The sequence below is a fragment of the Coregonus lavaretus genome, assembly GCF_964263955.1.
Source record: "Coregonus lavaretus genome assembly, contig: HAP1_SCAFFOLD_8974, whole genome shotgun sequence".
In the NCBI taxonomy this organism is placed as follows: domain Eukaryota; kingdom Metazoa; phylum Chordata; class Actinopteri; order Salmoniformes; family Salmonidae; genus Coregonus; species Coregonus lavaretus.
Window position 1 is genome coordinate 1 of NW_028159550.1, and position 17,966 is coordinate 17,966.

General features: G+C 45.2%; 1 pseudogene across 1 annotated transcript; it reads right to left on the reverse strand.

The window, feature by feature from the left end:
• Positions 1 to 3,423: 3,423 nt before the first annotated feature.
• Positions 3,424 to 12,145, reverse strand: LOC311122727 (semaphorin-4F-like; annotated as a pseudogene). The gene is made up of 11 exons (XR_014615958.1): positions 12,141 to 12,145; positions 10,687 to 10,828; positions 9,603 to 9,662; positions 9,355 to 9,511; positions 8,196 to 8,305; positions 7,557 to 7,706; positions 7,412 to 7,467; positions 6,955 to 7,066; positions 6,735 to 6,813; positions 5,487 to 5,629; positions 3,424 to 5,267 (listed from the first exon to the last, which is right to left on the reverse strand). The product of XR_014615958.1 is annotated as a semaphorin-4F-like (transcript).
• Positions 12,146 to 17,966: the final 5,821 nt, after the last annotated feature.

Genomic DNA, 17,966 nt, shown 5'->3' on the forward strand with positions numbered 1-17,966 from the left:
GTTAGCCATTTTCCTTTCTTTCTTTCTTTCTTTCTTTCTTTCTTTCTTTCTTTCTTTCTTTCTTTCTTTCTTTTTGTAAAACTCCCTCCTCTTGTTCAATGTGGTGGCTATAGTGCCTGTCATTATAGCATATATTACTTAGGCCTTGCCTTGGCTTTATTTCTCAAAATATTCTCAAGAATTATAAAACAAATTATAATTCAGAATCAGGATTCTTGTGGGGGTTTTTTTTTTTTACCTTCAAAGGTTGGTTGCAGTTTACAATGTGCAGTCATTCCATTGAACACCATTGGATGGCAGTGCTTGTCACTCAAAATCAGCTGACAAATGGCTGTGACTAACTGAGTGCTGTGTTCAACATATGCCGTACTTGGGGCTCAGAGTTTTTCTTAGGCCGGGATTCAATCCAAATCTGCATTTTAAAGGTAATTTACTATTGAGCTGACATGCGCAGTGTTTACCGTAAACGCGACCTCCACAATCGCCTTTAAAAATCAGCATTGTTGGTGCTATGAATCATATTATCTGCTCAGGAAAAACTCTGGGTCCTATCCTATAACTAATATGATGGAAACTCCCACTAGCTCATGCCAAGTAGTGAACGAGTGTTCAGGAGAAAAGTACGTATTATTGGGACACACCCTGGGTCCTAGCCTATAAAATGGGGCCTAGAGTTTCTCCTGGGCAGATCACTTGGTCAGGAGAAACTCCTGGCTCTACATACAGTTGAAGTCGGAAGTTTACATACACTTAGGTTGCAGTCATTAAAACTAGTTTTTCAACCACTTCACACATTTCTTGTTAACAAACTATAGTTTTGGCAAGTCGGTTAGGACATCTACTTTGTGCATGACACAAGTAATTCTTCCAACAATTGTTTACAGACAGATTATTTCACTTATAATTCACTGTATCACAATTCCAGTGGGTCAGAAGTTTACATACACTAAGTTGACTTTAAACAGCTTGGAAAATTCCAGAAAATGATGTCATGGCTTTAGAAGCTTCTGATAGGCTAATTTACATCATTTTAGTCAATTGGAGGTGTACCTGTGAATGTTTTTCAAGGCCTCTTTGCTTGACATCATGGGAAAATCAAAATAAAATTAGCCAAGACCTCAGAAAAAAAATAGTACACCTCCACAAGTCTGGTTCATCCTTGGGAGCAATTTCCAAATGCCTGAATGTACTACGTTCATCTGTACAAACAATAGTACGCAAGTATAAACACCATGGGACCACGCAGCCGTCATACCGCTCAGGAAGGAGACGTGTTCTATCACCTAGAGATGAACGTACTTTGGTGCGAAAAGTGCAAATCAATCCCAGAACAGCAAAGGACCTTGTGAAGATGCTGGAGGAAACAGGTACAAAAGTATCTATATCCACAGTACTTTTTGGAGAAATGTCCTCTGGTCTGATGAAACAAAAATATAACTGTTTGGCCATAATGACCATCGTTATGTTTGGAGGAAAAACGGGGACGCTTGCAAGCCGAGGAATACCATCCCAACCGTGAAGCACGGGGGTGGCAGCATCATGCTGTGGGGGTGCTTTGCTGCAGGAGGGACTGGTGTACTTCACAAAATAGATGGCATCATGAGGAAGGAAAATGTATGTGGATATATTGAAGCAACATCTCAAGACATCAGTCAGGAAGTTAAAGCTTGGTCGCAAATGGTTCTTCCAAATGGACAATGACCCCAAGCATACTTCCAAAGTTGTGGCAAAATGGCTTAAGGACAAAAAAGTCAAGGTATTGGAGTGGCCATCACAAAGCCATGACCTCAATCCTATAGAAAATGTGTGGGCAGAACTGAAAAAGTGTGTGCGAGCAAGGAGGCCTACAACCTGACTCAGTTACACCAGCTTTGTCAGGAGGAATGGGCCAAAATTCACCCAACTTATTGTGGGAAGCTTGTGGAAGGCTACCCGAAATGTTTGACCCAAGTTAAACAATTTAAAGGCAATGCTACCAAATACTAATTGAGTGTATGTAAACTTCTGACCCACTGGGAATGTGATAAAAGAAATAAAAGCTGAAATAAATCATTATCTCTACTATTATTCTGACATTTCACATTCTTAAAATAAAGTGGTGATCCTAACTGACCTAAAACAGGGAATTTTTACCAGGATTAAATGTCAGGAATTGTGAAAAACTGAGTTTAAATGTATTTGGCTAAGGTGTATGTAAACTTCCGACTTCAACTGTATTCTGACCCTCTGTTGTGATCATTCAACTACGGTGTGACATCATCAGTGTTGCCATAGAAATAGAATCCCACTTGTTAAATGGCTGCCGGTAAACCCATTACAAACCCATTGATTTGAATGGGGAATGCCCTTTCTAGTCATTCTGTTTCTATGGTCTCCTCCCCAACCTCCAATGTACAATCGTAGATGTAAAGGTGCCTGGAAGAACCTTTTGGGTTGCCACACCAGTGGTACCTTTCCAGTTGAAACAGGAACCCCTGTATAAAGGTTCAAACCGGAACCTTTTTGTGATGGGAGGGGTTCAATTTTGAACCTTTTTAATAATATATTGTGCGGTGGCAGCCTATTAGATTGGAGGCGTGGCTTATTGGAGGCATGACTTTCAGATAGTTCTTTTTGGTCACCCGTTAGCGTAAATGTCATTCCTGTTCATCATGTTAAGTTTGTACACTGCCAATTAAAAATGTTACTTTAATATTTATACATGTTACATATTCTAATATAATATTTATAATATTAACATAGGCTGATTCCATACAACAATAAAGTGGTAACTATTCCAACATAGACTCTCGAGGAACTCCTACACCTCTGTTAGCCTCATTGAAGCTACAAAACTGTCAGTGCTCAACCTTAACATGTGATGAAAATACAACAGAACAGATGAACAGGACATTTACTCTAAAGAGTGGCCAAGAAAATATATATTTTAAACCCACGCCCCTACTAAGTCACGCCTCCACTCCAGGGTTCCTTCAGGAACCTGTTGCTACAATGAACCATTAAAGCAGGGGCGTCAAACTCATTACATGGAGGGCCGAGTGTCTGCGGGTTTTTGTTTTTTTCCTTTCAATTAAGACTTGGACAACCAGGTTACTAATTAGTGACCTTTAAGTTCATCAAGTCAAGTACAAGGTGGAGCGTAAACCTCTCAGGACACTCGGCCCTCTGTGAATGAGTTTGACGACGTTCATTAAAGGTTCCTCCAACAGGTTCTTAAAGGAACCCTCAACTAACCGAAGGTGCAAATATGAACCATTGACTAACAATGGTTCCTTGAGGAACTACAGGGGTTCCTTGAGGAACTACAGGGGTTCCTTGAGGAACTACAGGGGTTCCTTGAGGAACTACAGGGGTTCCTTGAGGAACTACAGGGGTTCCTTGAGGATCTCCAGGGTTTCTCGTGTCACCACTAATTCTAAAAGTCTACTGTGTAAAACAACATTCTGTTTCTATGGTGTCGTCCCTCAACTTCTACTGTACTGTAAAACAACAGTGATCTAGTTACATTATATTAAAAGGTTTTGATTGAAACCCCTGGCTTTGTCTCTAATAGCACCCTATTCTCTACATAGTGCACTACTTTTGACCTATAGGGCTCTGGTCAAAAGTAGGTGCCATTTGGGAAAAAGGCCTTCACTCAGAGAAACAAAATGGCGGGTGTCCAATCAGGTGAGGCTAAAATTCCATAACAGAATCCCTCTCAGTTTTCCCAAATAGGAATGTTCCCAGTCTGAAAATTTCAGAATCTTCCACAATTCCATTCCGGAATTCCAATATTCTTATTTTCTTGTCTTCCTTGTCTTAATAACGTTCCGTCTGGATCTCCAGTTCATGTCTTTATATTTAGTAACTCTCCTTTTTCAATCATGACCTTTGAACTTTTGACCTATAATCTAACATCTGAGCTCGGCCACTACAGTCCATCTGAGAGGTCTGAGACAGATCCATAGTTTTGCGGCTGCGTCCTGATTTTCCACCTTTTTCCCAAAAGTGTGCACACTTCGGGAGAAAGGAGAGATTATTGGAACGCAACGTCAGCCTTCATTAATAGCAGTCTTTGAGGTGTCCTGCTGGAGGTTTGGCGTAAGAAGCTGACCTCTCGCCACGTCATGCACAGTATCGTGCACTCTGCCTGGGCACGGTGTGGCTCTGGGGCCCCTTTGTGACTTGGATTGGTTGTTGGTTGTGGAGAGAAAAAATACAGAGGTGAGAGAGAGAGAGAGAGAGAGAGCGAGAGAGAGAGAGAGAGAGAGCGAGAGAAAGAAAGAAAGAAAGAAAGAAAGAAAGAAAGAAAGAAAGAAAGAAAGAAAGAAAGAAAGAAAGAAAGAAAGAAAGAAAGAAAGAAAGAGAGAGAAAGTGTATGGCTTTTGTGTGTGGGGCCGCTTTGTGACTTTGATAGGTTGTTGGTTGTGGAGAGTAAAGGACAGACGGAGAGGTTGTGACTGTGTATCACAAGTGTTTTATCTCCTCAGCCAACCCTTTCTCTCTCTTTTCATCCCTCGTTCGTCCGTGTTCAGCAATAGACAGAGAAGAGCTCAGTAATGTCTCTCTTTTTTAGTCTGCGTCTCAAATGGCACACTATTCTCTATATAGTGCACTGCTTCTGACCAGGGTGCCGTTTGTGACGCAGCCTATATGTCTCGTTTCTCAACACGTGTATCTTGGTCACGCCTCTACATCGTTCTGCGTATCAGATGGAACTCTCCTCACACTGGGCTAATGGTGCCGGTAACTTAAACAACGCAAACCCCGCTAATTCCTCCTCCAGTCCCACCAACCCCTCCCCCAGCCCCTCGTCCTCCTCATCTCCCTGTCCTCTCTCCGGCCTCCCGCTCTCCCTCTCTCCCCGGCTCCTCTCCCCCGTCACCATCTCCTGAACGTGAAGCTTCAGCCCGTCCACAGCGCTCGCTGCCGTCTGCACGTTACAGTTAGCGTTGTTGGCGTAGCCGCCGTTGCCGTGGCCGCCGCCGTTGCCACGGTTACCGTTGTAGCCGCCGTTGCTGCCAACGACGCCGTAGTTGCCGTGGTGACCATCGTTGCCGTTGTTGTGGTGGTGTGTCAGTAGCAGCGTTCCATTTCCTCTCTTCTCCGTTAATGGGAACCCCTCCGACAGCAAACTGGCACTGCTAGGTGACTGCGGCGTCGCCGAGGAGCCCAGCAAGTCCTGCCCTTTCTCAGAGGAAAGGGAGTGGTCTGGGTGGCGCTGGCCAATCCCGCGTTGGCGGGAAAGGAAGTGGAGGAGAAAGCAACCGATGGCAACGCCCAGGCTGGGGGAGAGAGGGGGATCGGGGAGAGGGGAAAGAGATGGGAGAGAGGGGATCAGGGGGAGGGGGGAAAGAGATGTGAGAGAGGGGATCGTGGGTTAAAGAGAGATTTATTTAAGTTTTGAGAGCAGCAAAGAGTGAGTGAAGATGCATGTGTGTGTCCATGTGTGTGTGTGTGTGTGTGTGTGTCCATGTGTGTGTCCATGTGTGTGTTTATCCTACCTGAAGCAGAGTATGTAGATGACCAGTAGGTGACGTCCTCCAGCCGTGGCCACGGCCCCCCCAGCGCTGGGACCCTCCAGGGTGAGATGGTAGGAGGCTCTACGACAGGCAGGACTCTCCTCCTTACCCCCTGGTCCACCCTCCTGGACCACACACACACATACACAGTAATAAAGTTCACTTCTAAACAGGTAGGACACTCGCGTTTACCCATTAGACCACCGTCCTGGTGGGGGAGAGACAGGGGCTAGGGGGGACAGGAGGGAGAGAGGAGAGAGGGGGGACAGGAGGTAGAGAGGAGAGAGGGGGGGGGGGGGACAGGAGGGAGAGAGGGGAGAGGGAGGACAGGAGGGAGAGAGGGGTGAGGGGGACAGGAGGGAGAGAGGAGAGAGGGGGGACAGGAGGTAGAGAGGAGAGAGGGGGGGGGGGGGACAGGAGGGAGAGAGGGGTGAGGGGGGAACAGGAGAGAGAGAGGGGAGAGGGAGGACAGGAGGGAGAGGGGTGAGGGGGGACAGGAGGGAGAGAGGGGAGAGGGGGATAGGAGGGAGAGAGGGGTGAGGGGGGGACAGGAGGGAGAGAGGGGAGAGGGGGACAGGAGGGAGAGAGGGGAGAGGGGGATAGGAGGGAGAGAGGGGTGAGGGGGGGACAGGAGGGAGAGAGGGGAGAGAGAGGACAGGAGGGAGAGGGGTGAGGGGGGACAGGAGGGAGAGAGGGGAGAGGGGGATAGGAGGGAGAGAGGGGTGAGGGGGGGACAGGAGAGAGAGAGGGGAGAGGGAGGACAGGAGGGAGAGGGGTGAGGGGGGACAGGAGGGAGAGAGGGGAGAGGGGGGACAGGAGGGAGAGGGGGGGGACAGGAGGGAGAGAGGGGAGAGGGGGGACAGGAGGGAGAGAGGGGAGAGGGGGGGGACAGGAGGGAGAGAGGGGAGAGAGAGGACAGAGGGAGAGAGGGGAGAGGGGGGGCAGGAGGGGGAGAGGGGAGAGAGAGGACAGGAGGGAGAGAGGGGAGAGGGGGGGCAGGAGGGGGAGAGGGGAGAGAGAGGACAGGAGGGAGAGAGGGGAACAAAGGGAGGAGGGGGAGTAGGGGAGCACAGAGTGAACGTGCGTATGCTTGCTTGCATGTGTGTGTGTGTTTGTGTGTGTGTGGTGTGTGTGTGTATGTGGTGTGTGTGTGGTGTGTGTGTGTGTGTGTGTGTGTGTGTGTGTGTGTGTGTGTGTGTGTGTGTGTGTGTGTGTGTGTGTTCAGCCTACCTGACATAGACATGTGTATGTCCCCAGGCTCTCCACTGTGACAGTGACCTCCAGGTCAGAGTGATGCTGACGGGTGTGTCTGGGAGAAAAACATCGCATTTAGAAATAACAAGATAAAATTAGACATTTATTATTGTTCTTCTTCATGTTGTTATTTGTATTTGCTGTTGTTATAACTATTATTATTATTATTATTATTATTCATTGTATAAAGCATCACCTGTGTGGTGGGTGTTCCCAGGTACAGGGGCGTGGTGACACCTGGACGCAGGGCAACAGAACATGGAGACCCACAGAGACACGCAGCTCCCTCAGGGCAGGGGAACAACGACCTGGAGGGGAGGGAGGGGAGGGAGGGAGGGATTGGGGAGAGGGAAGGAGGGAGGGAGGGGGGAGGAGGGAGGGAGAGAGGGAGGGAGGGAGGGAGGGAGGGAGGGATCGGGGAGAGGGAGGGAGGGAGGGAGGGAGGGAGGGAGGGAGGGAGGGAGGGAGGGAGGGAGGGAGGGAGGGAGGGAGGGACAAAATTACAATTTTTTTTATATTGATTTCAATTGCAACTATAACCTGGAAACTCTTTGCAGTAATGTAAACTTGTAGAAGGTACTTCTAAGTGATTAACAAGCAGCAGTTGTTGTTGTTGTTGTTATTATCATTGATTATCAAGCAGTTTCACTCACCTTCTCCACTGTCACACAGCTTCAGAGCATCCTCTACTTCCTCTCCCTGGATGGGCCTACAACATACACACGGAGGGTAAGATCGTGTGTGTGTGTGTGTGTGTGTGTGCTTAAATACTTCTGTTATAGTGTGTGTGTTACTCACTCTGTCATGCTGGGGCCACAGGTTCCCTCTTTGGCCCTCCACACACACCCCAGGGGCCTAGCCCGGGCACACACCTCACAGTTGGTGTACAGGCTGCACCCCTCTGCCCCACACGGGCCAGGATAGGGGGGTACCTACTAGAGCCTTCCCCTGAGGAGGGAGGGAGGGAGAGAGGGAGGGAGGGAGGGAGGGAGGAGGAGAGGGAGGGAGGGAGGGAGGGAGGGAGGGAGGGAGGGAGGGAGGGAGGAGAGAGGAGGGAGGGAGGGAGGGAGGGAGGGAGGGAGGGAGGGAGGGAGGGAGAGAGAGAGGAGGGAGGGAGGGAGGGAGGGAGGGAGGGAGGGAGGGAGGGAGGGAGGGAGGGAGGGAGGGAGGGAGAGAGGGAGGGAGGGAGAGAGAGAGGGGGAGAGAGAGGAGGGAAGGAATAGAAGTTTAGCTTGTGTCTGTGTGTGTGTGTGTGTGTGTGTGTGTGTGTGTGTGTGTGTCTGTGTGTGTGTGTGTGTGTGTGTGTGTGTGTCTGTGTGTGTGTGTGTGTGTGTGTGTGTGTGTGTGTGTGTGTGTGTGTGTGTGTGTGTGTGTGTGTGTGTGTGTGTGTGTGTGTGTGTGTGTGTGTGTGTGTGAATGTGTCTGTGTGTGTGTTACCTTGTGTAGCAGTATGTTGTTGACAGGTTCCTGTTCAGAGAAGAGAGGTATCTCCTGTAGTAGCGTAGTGTTGTGTCCTACCACCACTACTCTGTGGAGCTCCCCCCGATCTGGTGGTCACACACACACACACACACACACACACACACAGACACATAGACACACACACGTTAACAAGATCAAAGCACACATTTGGAGTTCTCTTTGTCACAATCATTCCTTCTTTAAGTATTTCCAGATCCCTCCTTTCTCCTTCCAGAAGTCTTCCTTCCTCTCACTTTAACATTTCTCCTTACTCTCACTTTAACATCCCTCCTTCCTTTAACATCCCTCCTTCATTTAACATCCCTCCTTCCTCTCACTATAACATCCCTCCCTCCTATAACATCCCTCCTTCCTCTCACTATAACATCCCTCCTTCCTTTAACATCCCTCCTTCCTTTAACATCCCTCCTTCCTATAACATCCCTCCTTCCTCTCACTATAACATCCCTCCTTCCTATAACATCCCTCCTTCCTTTAACATCCTCCTTCCTTTAACATCCCTCCTTCCTTTAACATCCCTCCTTCCTTTAACATCCCTCCTTCCTTTAACATCCCTCCTTCCTATAACATCCCTCCTTCCTTTAACATCCCTCCTTCCTTTAACATCTCTCCTTCCTTTAACATCCCTCCTTCCTCTCACTATAACATCCCTCCCTCCTATAACATCCCTCCTTCCTCTCACTTTAACATCACTCCTTCCTCTCACTATAACATCCCTCCTTCCTTTAACATCCCTCCTTCCTTTAACATCCCTCCTTCCAATAACATCCCTCCTTCCTTTAACATCCCTCCTTCCTTTAACATCCCTCCTTCCTTTAACATCCCTCCTTCCTTTAACATCCCTCCTTCCTTTAACATCCCTCCTTCCTTTAACATCCATCCTTCCTTTAACATCCCTCCTTCCTATAACATCCCTCCTTCCTTTAACATCCCTCCTTCCTATAACATCTCTCCTTCCTTTAACATCCCTCCTTCCTATAACATCCCTCCTTCCTTTAACATCCCTCCTTCCTTTAACATCTCTCCTTCCTTTACCCCACCAACACTCCTTTCTCTCCCTCCACCCCTACTTTCTCACTCTCCTCCCCCTCCTCCCATCCCCCTCCCCTCTCACCTGTTCCCAGGTGCAGCACGGTGGCTGCGTTGCTCTGCGACAGCGTGGTCGTCCTGGTAACGGCTACTTTAGTGTATGTGACTCCCCTCCTCACCAGTATAGGCACTGCGATCACACTGTTCTCCATCAGAGGGTGGTCTCTCATAAACGTCAACACCTTCAAGCATATATAATATTATTATTATATATAGATTATATTGATATAGATTAGTATAATTATATTATTATTATACTGTATTATATATTACTTTGTCCGGCAGCTTGAGAGAAGACTCGAAGCCCTCCGCTCTCAGAGCACTGTTCAGACACTGGGTAAAGGAAAGATTTAGTTAATATTTTAAAGTTCTTAACTCATTCATCTATCTCGAATAACTTTTAACTAGGCAGGTCCTGGTGTAACCTGGTACTGAGCACCTGTCCAGGTCTAGGTATTGATAGTGGTTCTAGGTAATGTGTTCTAGACTGTACCTGTCCAGGTCTAGGAGTTGATAGTGGTTCTAGGTAATGTGTTCTAGACTGTACCTGTCCTGGTCTAGGTTTTGTTACTTTTTCTAGGTAATGTGTTCTAGACTGTACCTGTCCAGGTCTAGGTTTTGATAGTGGTTCTAGGTAATGTGTTCTAGACTGTACCTGTCCTGGTCTAGGTATTGATAGTGGTTCTAGGTAATGTGTTCTAGACTGTACCTGTCCTGGTCTAGGTATTGATAGTGGTTCTAGGTAATGTGTTCTAGACTGTACCTGTCCAGGTCTAGGTGTTGATAGTGGTTCTAGGTAATGTGTTCTAAACTGTACGTGTCCTGGTCTAGGTGTTGATAGTGGTTCTATGTAATGTGTTCTAGACTGTACGTGTCCTGGTCTAGGTATTGATAGTGGTTCTATGTAATGTGTTCTAGACTGTACCTGTCCTGGTCTAGGTTTTGGTAGTGGTTCTAGGTAATATGTTCTAGACTGTACCTGTCCTGGTCTAGGTATTGATAGTGGTTCTATGTAATGTGTTCTAGACTGTACATGTTCTGGTCTAGGTTTTGGTAGTGGTTCTATGTAATGTGTTCTAGACTGTACCTGTCCTGGTCTAGGTGTTGATAGTGGTTCTAGGTAATGTGTTCTAGACTGTACCTGTCCTGGTCTAGGTGTTGATAGTGGTTCTAGGTAATGTGTTCTAGACTGTACCTGTCCTGGTCTAGGTATTGATAGTGGTTCTAGGTAATGTGTTCTAGACTGTACCTGTCCTGGTCTAGGTATTGATAGCGGTTCTAGGTAATGTGTTCTAGACTGTACCTGTCCTGGTCTAGGTGTTGATAGTGGTTCTAGGTAATGTGTTCTAGACTGTACCTGTCCTGGTCTAGGTGTTGGTACTGGTTCTGGGTTGATCCAGTTCTCACAGGTCTTCTTCAGTTCCTTAAAGGGTCCGTCCATCACTTTACTGATGTCAGCCAGACTGTACACACACACCGCTGACAACTCCTCATACTCCCTGCACACACACACACACACACACACACACACACACACACACACACACACACACACACACACACACACACACACACACACACACACACACACACACACACACAGGAGAGAGGGAGAGGATTTGATTTAGGTGAACAAGTATAATGAAAGGAAGTTTCACATGTTCCTGTTGTTGTCTCTCTCACTCTATACTCTCTACCAGTTGAGGCTCCTCAGTGAATTTCATACAAATTAAAATAGTGAAACATTCAAGAAGTTATCCTTTTTAGATAAAACTACACTAAATATATTCACGTCACCAAATAATTGATTAAAACACACAGTTTTGCAATGAAGGTCTACAGTAGCCTCAGCAGCACTCTGTAGGGTAGCACCATGGTGTAGCCAGAGGACAGCTAGCTTCCCTCCTCCTCTGGGTACATTGACTTCAATACAAAACCTAGGAGGCTCGTAGTTCTCAGTCCATTCCATAGACTTACACAGTGATTATGACAACTTCCGGACAACGTCCTCCAACCTATCAGAGCTCTTGCAGCATGAACTGACATGTTGTCCACCCAATAAAAGGATCAAAGAATGAATCTAGTACTGAAAGCATAAGCTACAGCTAGCTAGCACTGCAGTGCATAAAATGTGGTGGGTAGTTGACTCAAAGAGAGAGAAAGACAACAGTTTTGAACAAATTAATTTATTCTAAAATGAAGGAGTAGCAAGAAAGCGAGCTAGCTATATTTCATAGTATATATTTTTTTCACTTTCACTTACTTAGCTAGTGTCAAAGGCAGCTAGCTAGTTTAGCCTATTCAAACACCTGGGTCAAACAGAGAGGGATGCTATGTTAGCTAGCTGGCTATAGCTATCCAACACTGGAACTCTTCTAAGTCAAGTTAAGCTTTTGGTTTTATTACTTTATTGCCACCGGGGCCCGCCGGTGTAACCGCTAAACTGCTTGCTGACTACACTGTACTGCATGATTGTAGCGGGTTTACTAACGCTTTAGTTCTAGTAGCTATGTTGATTATGACGTTAGCTAATAATGGTGAGTAGGGCTGTTGTGGTGACCACATCACCACCGCACAGGCAGTCATGAGTCATGTCCCGCAGTAAAATTCCACTTGACCATTGAGTCATGGTAATCTCCTCTTACAGTATGCACTATGTGTTGGTAGGACCCAAACGACCATCAGGTCGCTAATGGCCTGGTACTCCGGCCTCTATTGTCCTTCTAACCACTCTGACGTCAGTGCAAATGCAATCGAAAAATCACATTTAAACACTTATCATCAAAACAGCTTCATGCTTTTAAAACTCACCTCATTGTGATGATACGTAAAAATGTATGCGCACATGACCGTAAATCGCTTTGGATAAAAGCGTCCCGCTAAATGGCATATTATTATTATTATTATGATCAATTTGAAGAAAGAAGTTCAAAAGCAAGTTGAAACTGATTGTGGATGTTGTTTCAAAGCCTAACACAACAAAATGGACAGTGGTTTCTAAGTTGATTATTAATTCAAAACTCTCATACACATATTAGAGCTTAGGCATATGCATAGGGCTTATGAGCCCAAGCCCGAAAAAAAACACCTGAATTAAAAAGATTGTGCCGTTATACAATACATAACCTACTGCGTATTACTCATGGCAGAAAAACATAAAACAAAACTGATTTAAGATGTCTTCGGTGCATAACTGGTCTAGCCTATACTCCAAAAGTAAACACATTTGAGTAATCGCCTTTGAGTGTGGACTGTATTATTGCCCTCATACATTTATATCCCGGAGTCTGGGAAAGAACCTGTAGACCGAGGCGATGCGGTTGGTTCATTGATTGTACAGGGCGGTTTACGATTATAGTGAATTTGTATATGATTTTGAATAACCTAGTAATAGGGATTTCTTTATATGTTCATTACTAATAGGCTGACACATTACCTTTAGCTACAGAATATCTCACCACCATGCGTTTCCATCTCCTCTCTCTCCTTTATTCCTTTCTCAAGCGCGCAGAGGTGCTGTCAACCGTTTAGTAAAATATGTTTTGTTTGCGAAAACATCTTAATATCGATGTTCTCGAACAGATTTCACTTGGTTTCCCAAATTAAAGTACTGGCTGGGTAGCTGCAGGAACAGGGTTGGAGAGCCCATGGCATACAGAGTTTGGGCGGAATATCACCTGTCGCGCAGCGAGAGCATACTCCTCAAACATTGGGTGATGTGTGGAATGAAATAAGTGTTCTTGTATTTCTTAGCTGCTCATATCATGCACAGCTCTCTGCAATAAAACCGAAGTAGCCTGTCTGGCGTCGTTGAAAATCGGACCGGCGGGAAAACGCGCAGCCTCCATTCGCTATTGGAGGGCATAAGGATGACATGTCTTTTTGCCCCTTGCCCCTGTTCCTGATCATTTGATAATGGGCCATTATAAATCTAAACTGATTTTAGATATTAGTAAAGACAAGATTAAATTGAGAATAGTCTGATGGGGTGAAAATATGATCATATTGATGAGAGAACAGTGTGTGCAGCCTGAGGCAAGGAACAGAGCGCAGGCTTTTTTCGGACTCTCAAATCATCAATAGCCTATAGTCGCATCATGCAGCCCATATACCTTTTGATTTCTAAGACATTCTAAGGTTTGTATCTGTTAACATATAGACTAATATGTTATAAATTGTGTTCTTACACTGGTACAGTTATGCCCTATGAGAGATGTACAACTGCGCATGTGCGAAAATAAAGAAAGGGCATTTTCCCGCGTTCTGGTTGAAACACCAACGATGAACATGTGTGTTTATTCCTCCGTTAAGTAAGCCGGTATTCCTGTCCTGAAGATGACAGCACCAACAGGTTATGGGCCCAGGAGGGAACATGGAAGCCGATGGAATAGATTATGTTTCGACGGAGATGAAAAAAACTACGAGTTATGGGAGACGAAGTTTTTGGGGCACTTGCGTTTACTAGGGCTAAAGGCCACCATATTGAGCGTGGATGAAGATGAAGAAGACGGAGAGAAAAATGAAGAAGCCTACGCCGAATTGATACAGGTTTTGGATGATAAAAGTATTTCCCTGATAATGAGAGAAGCAGCAGATGATGGGAGAAAAGCGTTGAAGATATTGAGGGAACATTATGCAGGTAAAGGGAAGCCACGTGTGATTAGCCTCTACACTGAGCTAACTTCTCTTCAGAAAGCTGCTGACGAAAGTGTTACGGATTATATCATTCGTGCTGAGACGGCTATTACAGCACTGAGGAATGCTGAAGAGACTTTAAGTGACGGGCTGTTGATTGCAATGATTCTGAAAGGTTTGCCCGAATCATTTAAGCCGTTTGCCATTCACATAACGCAGAGTGACAAGCCGACAACTTATGGCAAGTTCAAAACCAAGTTGAGGAGCTATGAAAGCACCGAGAAGTTTAGCGCCATTTCCACTGACGACAACGTGATGAAGGCAAGTAACATTAAAGTTAGCTGGCCAAGAGGAATAGATAAAGGGACCGAGATAACCTGCTTCAACTGTGGCCAGAAAGGGCACAAGGCCCGGGAATGTACCGTTACTGGAGAGCACAGAGAACGGAGACAGTGGTGTAGTTTTTGCAAGAGCTCCACTCATACTGACGCAAATTGCAGACGAAAAAGAAGAGACAATGTGAAACAAGCAACAGATGCTGAAGGCCACACATTTGCATTCAAAATAAGTGACTGTCAGGTTCGTGGACTGAAACATAAAGGGCTGATGGTTGATACGGGAGCAACGTCACATATAGTCACGGACATCGGGAAGTTTAAGGAGTTTGACGAGACTTTCAAACCGGAAAAACATTCCGTGGAGCTGGCTGACGGAACAAGAACGAATGGTGTCGCGGAGAGGAGAGGTGCAGCGGAGGTTTACCTGAGAGACAACACGGGTCGTCGGGTGAAAACAACGCTGACGAAGGCGCTGTACGTGCCGTCGTTTCCACAGGACATTTTCTCTGTTAAAGCAGCGACAGCCAACGGAGCTTCAGTCAACTTTCGACAGGGGTGTAACAAGCTCATCCACAAGAACGGTACCACTTTTGACATCGAGGAGTACGATAGACTTTACTATCTTAACACTGTAAGTGATGAAAATGATGATGGATGTCATGGGTGCTATGATATTCACACATGGCACAAAATTCTTGGCCACTGTAATTTTGAGGATGTGTCAAAGTTAGAAAATGTGACAGAGGGAATGAAAATCACAGGTAAGATTGACAAATCTACCCTCAACTGTGAAATCTGCACACAGGGAAAATTTGTTCAGAGCAGAAACAGAGAGCCTGATGAAAAGGCAAAAGCAGCTCTTGAGCTTGTGCACACTGATTTGGCTGGCCCTATTGAGCCAGAGGCGAAAGATGGGTTCAGATATACTCTAGCATTTACGGATGATTATTCAGGGGCAGTTTTTGTGTATTTCCTAAAAGCAAAAAGTGATACTATAAAAGCTACTGAGAAGTTTATTGCTGATGTGGCCCCTTATGGAAAAATAAAGTGTGTCAGGTCAGATAATGGCACAGAGTACACAGCCAAAGAGTTCCAGTCACTGCTCAGTAAGAATGCCATAAGACATGAAACTTCAGCCCCTTACTCACCCCATCAAAATGGGACCGCTGAGAGAAATTGGAGAACACTGTTTGAAATGGCAAGATGCATGCTACTTGAGAGCAACCTACCAAAGAAATTGTGGACATATGCTGTAATGACTGCTGCAGTAATTCGCAATAGGTGTTACAATAAGCGTGTAGGACAGACTCCACACTACATGTTTACTGGGAGAAAGCCTGATCTTTCAAAGATGAAAGAATTTGGATCTGTTTGCTATGCATACAGACAGAACAAGAAAAAGTTGGACTCAAGATGTGAAAAGGGTATTTTTGTCGGGTATGATAAAAATAGTCCAGCATACCTAGTCTACTACCCAGACACTGGAAAAGTTCTTAAAAACAGATTAGTCAAGTTCGTTACAAAAGGTGTAGTCGAACGCCAAACTCAGACAGATTTGGAAATGAGTGATGATCTTCATGGGGAGAGATTTCAATCCCCCATGCCAAAAGCCAAGATGGCAGATCAAAATTCCGAAGAGACACAAGATGTGCAAATGGAGACTTCAGATAGTCAGAGTCCACGCTATCCAGACAGAGAGAGGAAGAAGCCCCAGTACTTAAAAGACTATGAGTGTAAAGTGAAGTGTGATGACCAGATACCACCTAGTGTTGACTACTGCTACAGAGTAATGTGCAATGCACCACAAACCTTCAAAGAAGCAATGATTTCACCAAAATCAGAGATGTGGGCTACTGCTATGAAGGAGGAGATGGATTCCCTTAGGGAAAATGATACATTCACATTGACCACACTGCCAGAGGGTAAAAATGCAGTGGGGGGCAGGTGGGTCTATGCGGTCAAAAACAATTCAGATGAGACTGAGACATACAAGGCAAGATATGTTGCAAAGGGATATAGTCAAGTGGCAGGAATAGACTATAAGGATACTTTTTCTCCAACTGCAAATATGACATCAGTACGTTGTTTGATGCAGCTAGCAGCTCAGTATGACTTAGAGTTACATCAGATGGATGTCAAAACAGCATATCTACATGCTCCTATTGACTGTGAAGTGTACATGGAGCAACCAGAGGGTTTTGAAGTCAGGTCAGATACAGGTGAGCAACTAGTCTGCAAACTGAACAAGTCACTGTACGGCCTGAAACAGTCAGGAAGGAACTGGAACAAAATGTTGCATGATCACCTTAGTGAAAACGGTTTTACACAGAACCCAGCTGATCACTGTGTTTACAACAAACAAACTGCAACAGAAAGGATCATTTTGATAATTTGGGTCGATGATCTAATTATCGCTGCTAGTGATAGTGACTCACTCACAAGTGTAAAAGAAATGTTAAGTGAAAAATTTAAGATGAAAGATCTTGGGAGGCTTAGACATTTCCTAGGCATTGATTTTACACAAAGTGAAGGGAAAATAAAGATGAGCCAAACAAGGTACATAACCAAGATACTGGAAAGGTTTGGTATGTCAGACTGTAAAACAAGGTCAACACCATGTGAACAAAAAACAAACTTTGATGGTGATGGTGAACCTATTGATTCAAAAAGGTATCGTGAAGTGATAGGCAGCTTGATATATGTTATGACATGTACAAGACCGGATATCAGTTGGATTGTCAGCAAGCTGTCACAATACCTATCAGAACCAAAAGAGCAACACTGGATAACAGCTAAACATGTGTTGAGGTACTTGAAGGGGACAATGAATCAGGAGTTGTGTTACAAAAAGGGGGTGGAAAAACTCAACCTCGTAGCATATAGTGATGCTGATTGGGCAGCAGATCAAAGTGACAGACGAAGCATAACAGGGTATTGTTTTAGTTTAACTAAATGTGGACCTGTTATTTCATGGAGGTCTAAGAAGCAGCCAACAGTAGCTTTATCTACATGTGAAGCAGAGTACATGGCACTGGCTGCTACTACACAAGAAAGTTTGTACCTTGTACAGTTATTGGGCCAGATGGATAGTGAGTGCCAATATGCACCAGTAACAATCGTTGAAGATAACCAAGGTGCAATTGCTCTGTCAAAGAACCCAGTATGTCGTCAGAGATGTAAACATGTTGACATCAGATATCATTTCATTCGATCTGCGCTCAGTGATGGCAAAATAAGTATTGAATATTGTCCAACGGCAGACATGGTTGCAGATGTTTTGACTAAACCTGTAACGAAGTTCAAAAATGAAAAATTATTGGGTTATATGTTTGGAATGTAAACTGACATTTGTGAGATGTATAACTGTAAGCTAAATGTGTTGATAGTTAGGTTGAATACGACTTGTACAGTATAAGAGCAAGTGGGGGTGTTAACATATAGACTAATATGTTATAAATTGTGTTCTTACACTGGTACAGTTATGCCCTATGAGAGATGTACAACTGCGCATGTGCGAAAATAAAGAAAGGGCATTTTCCCGCGTTCTGGTTGAAACACCAACGATGAACATGTGTGTTTATTCCTCCGTTAAGTAAGCCGGTATTCCTGTCCTGAAGATGACAGCACCAACAGTTTCCATTCAACCTTTTTATGCCAGTAAAGT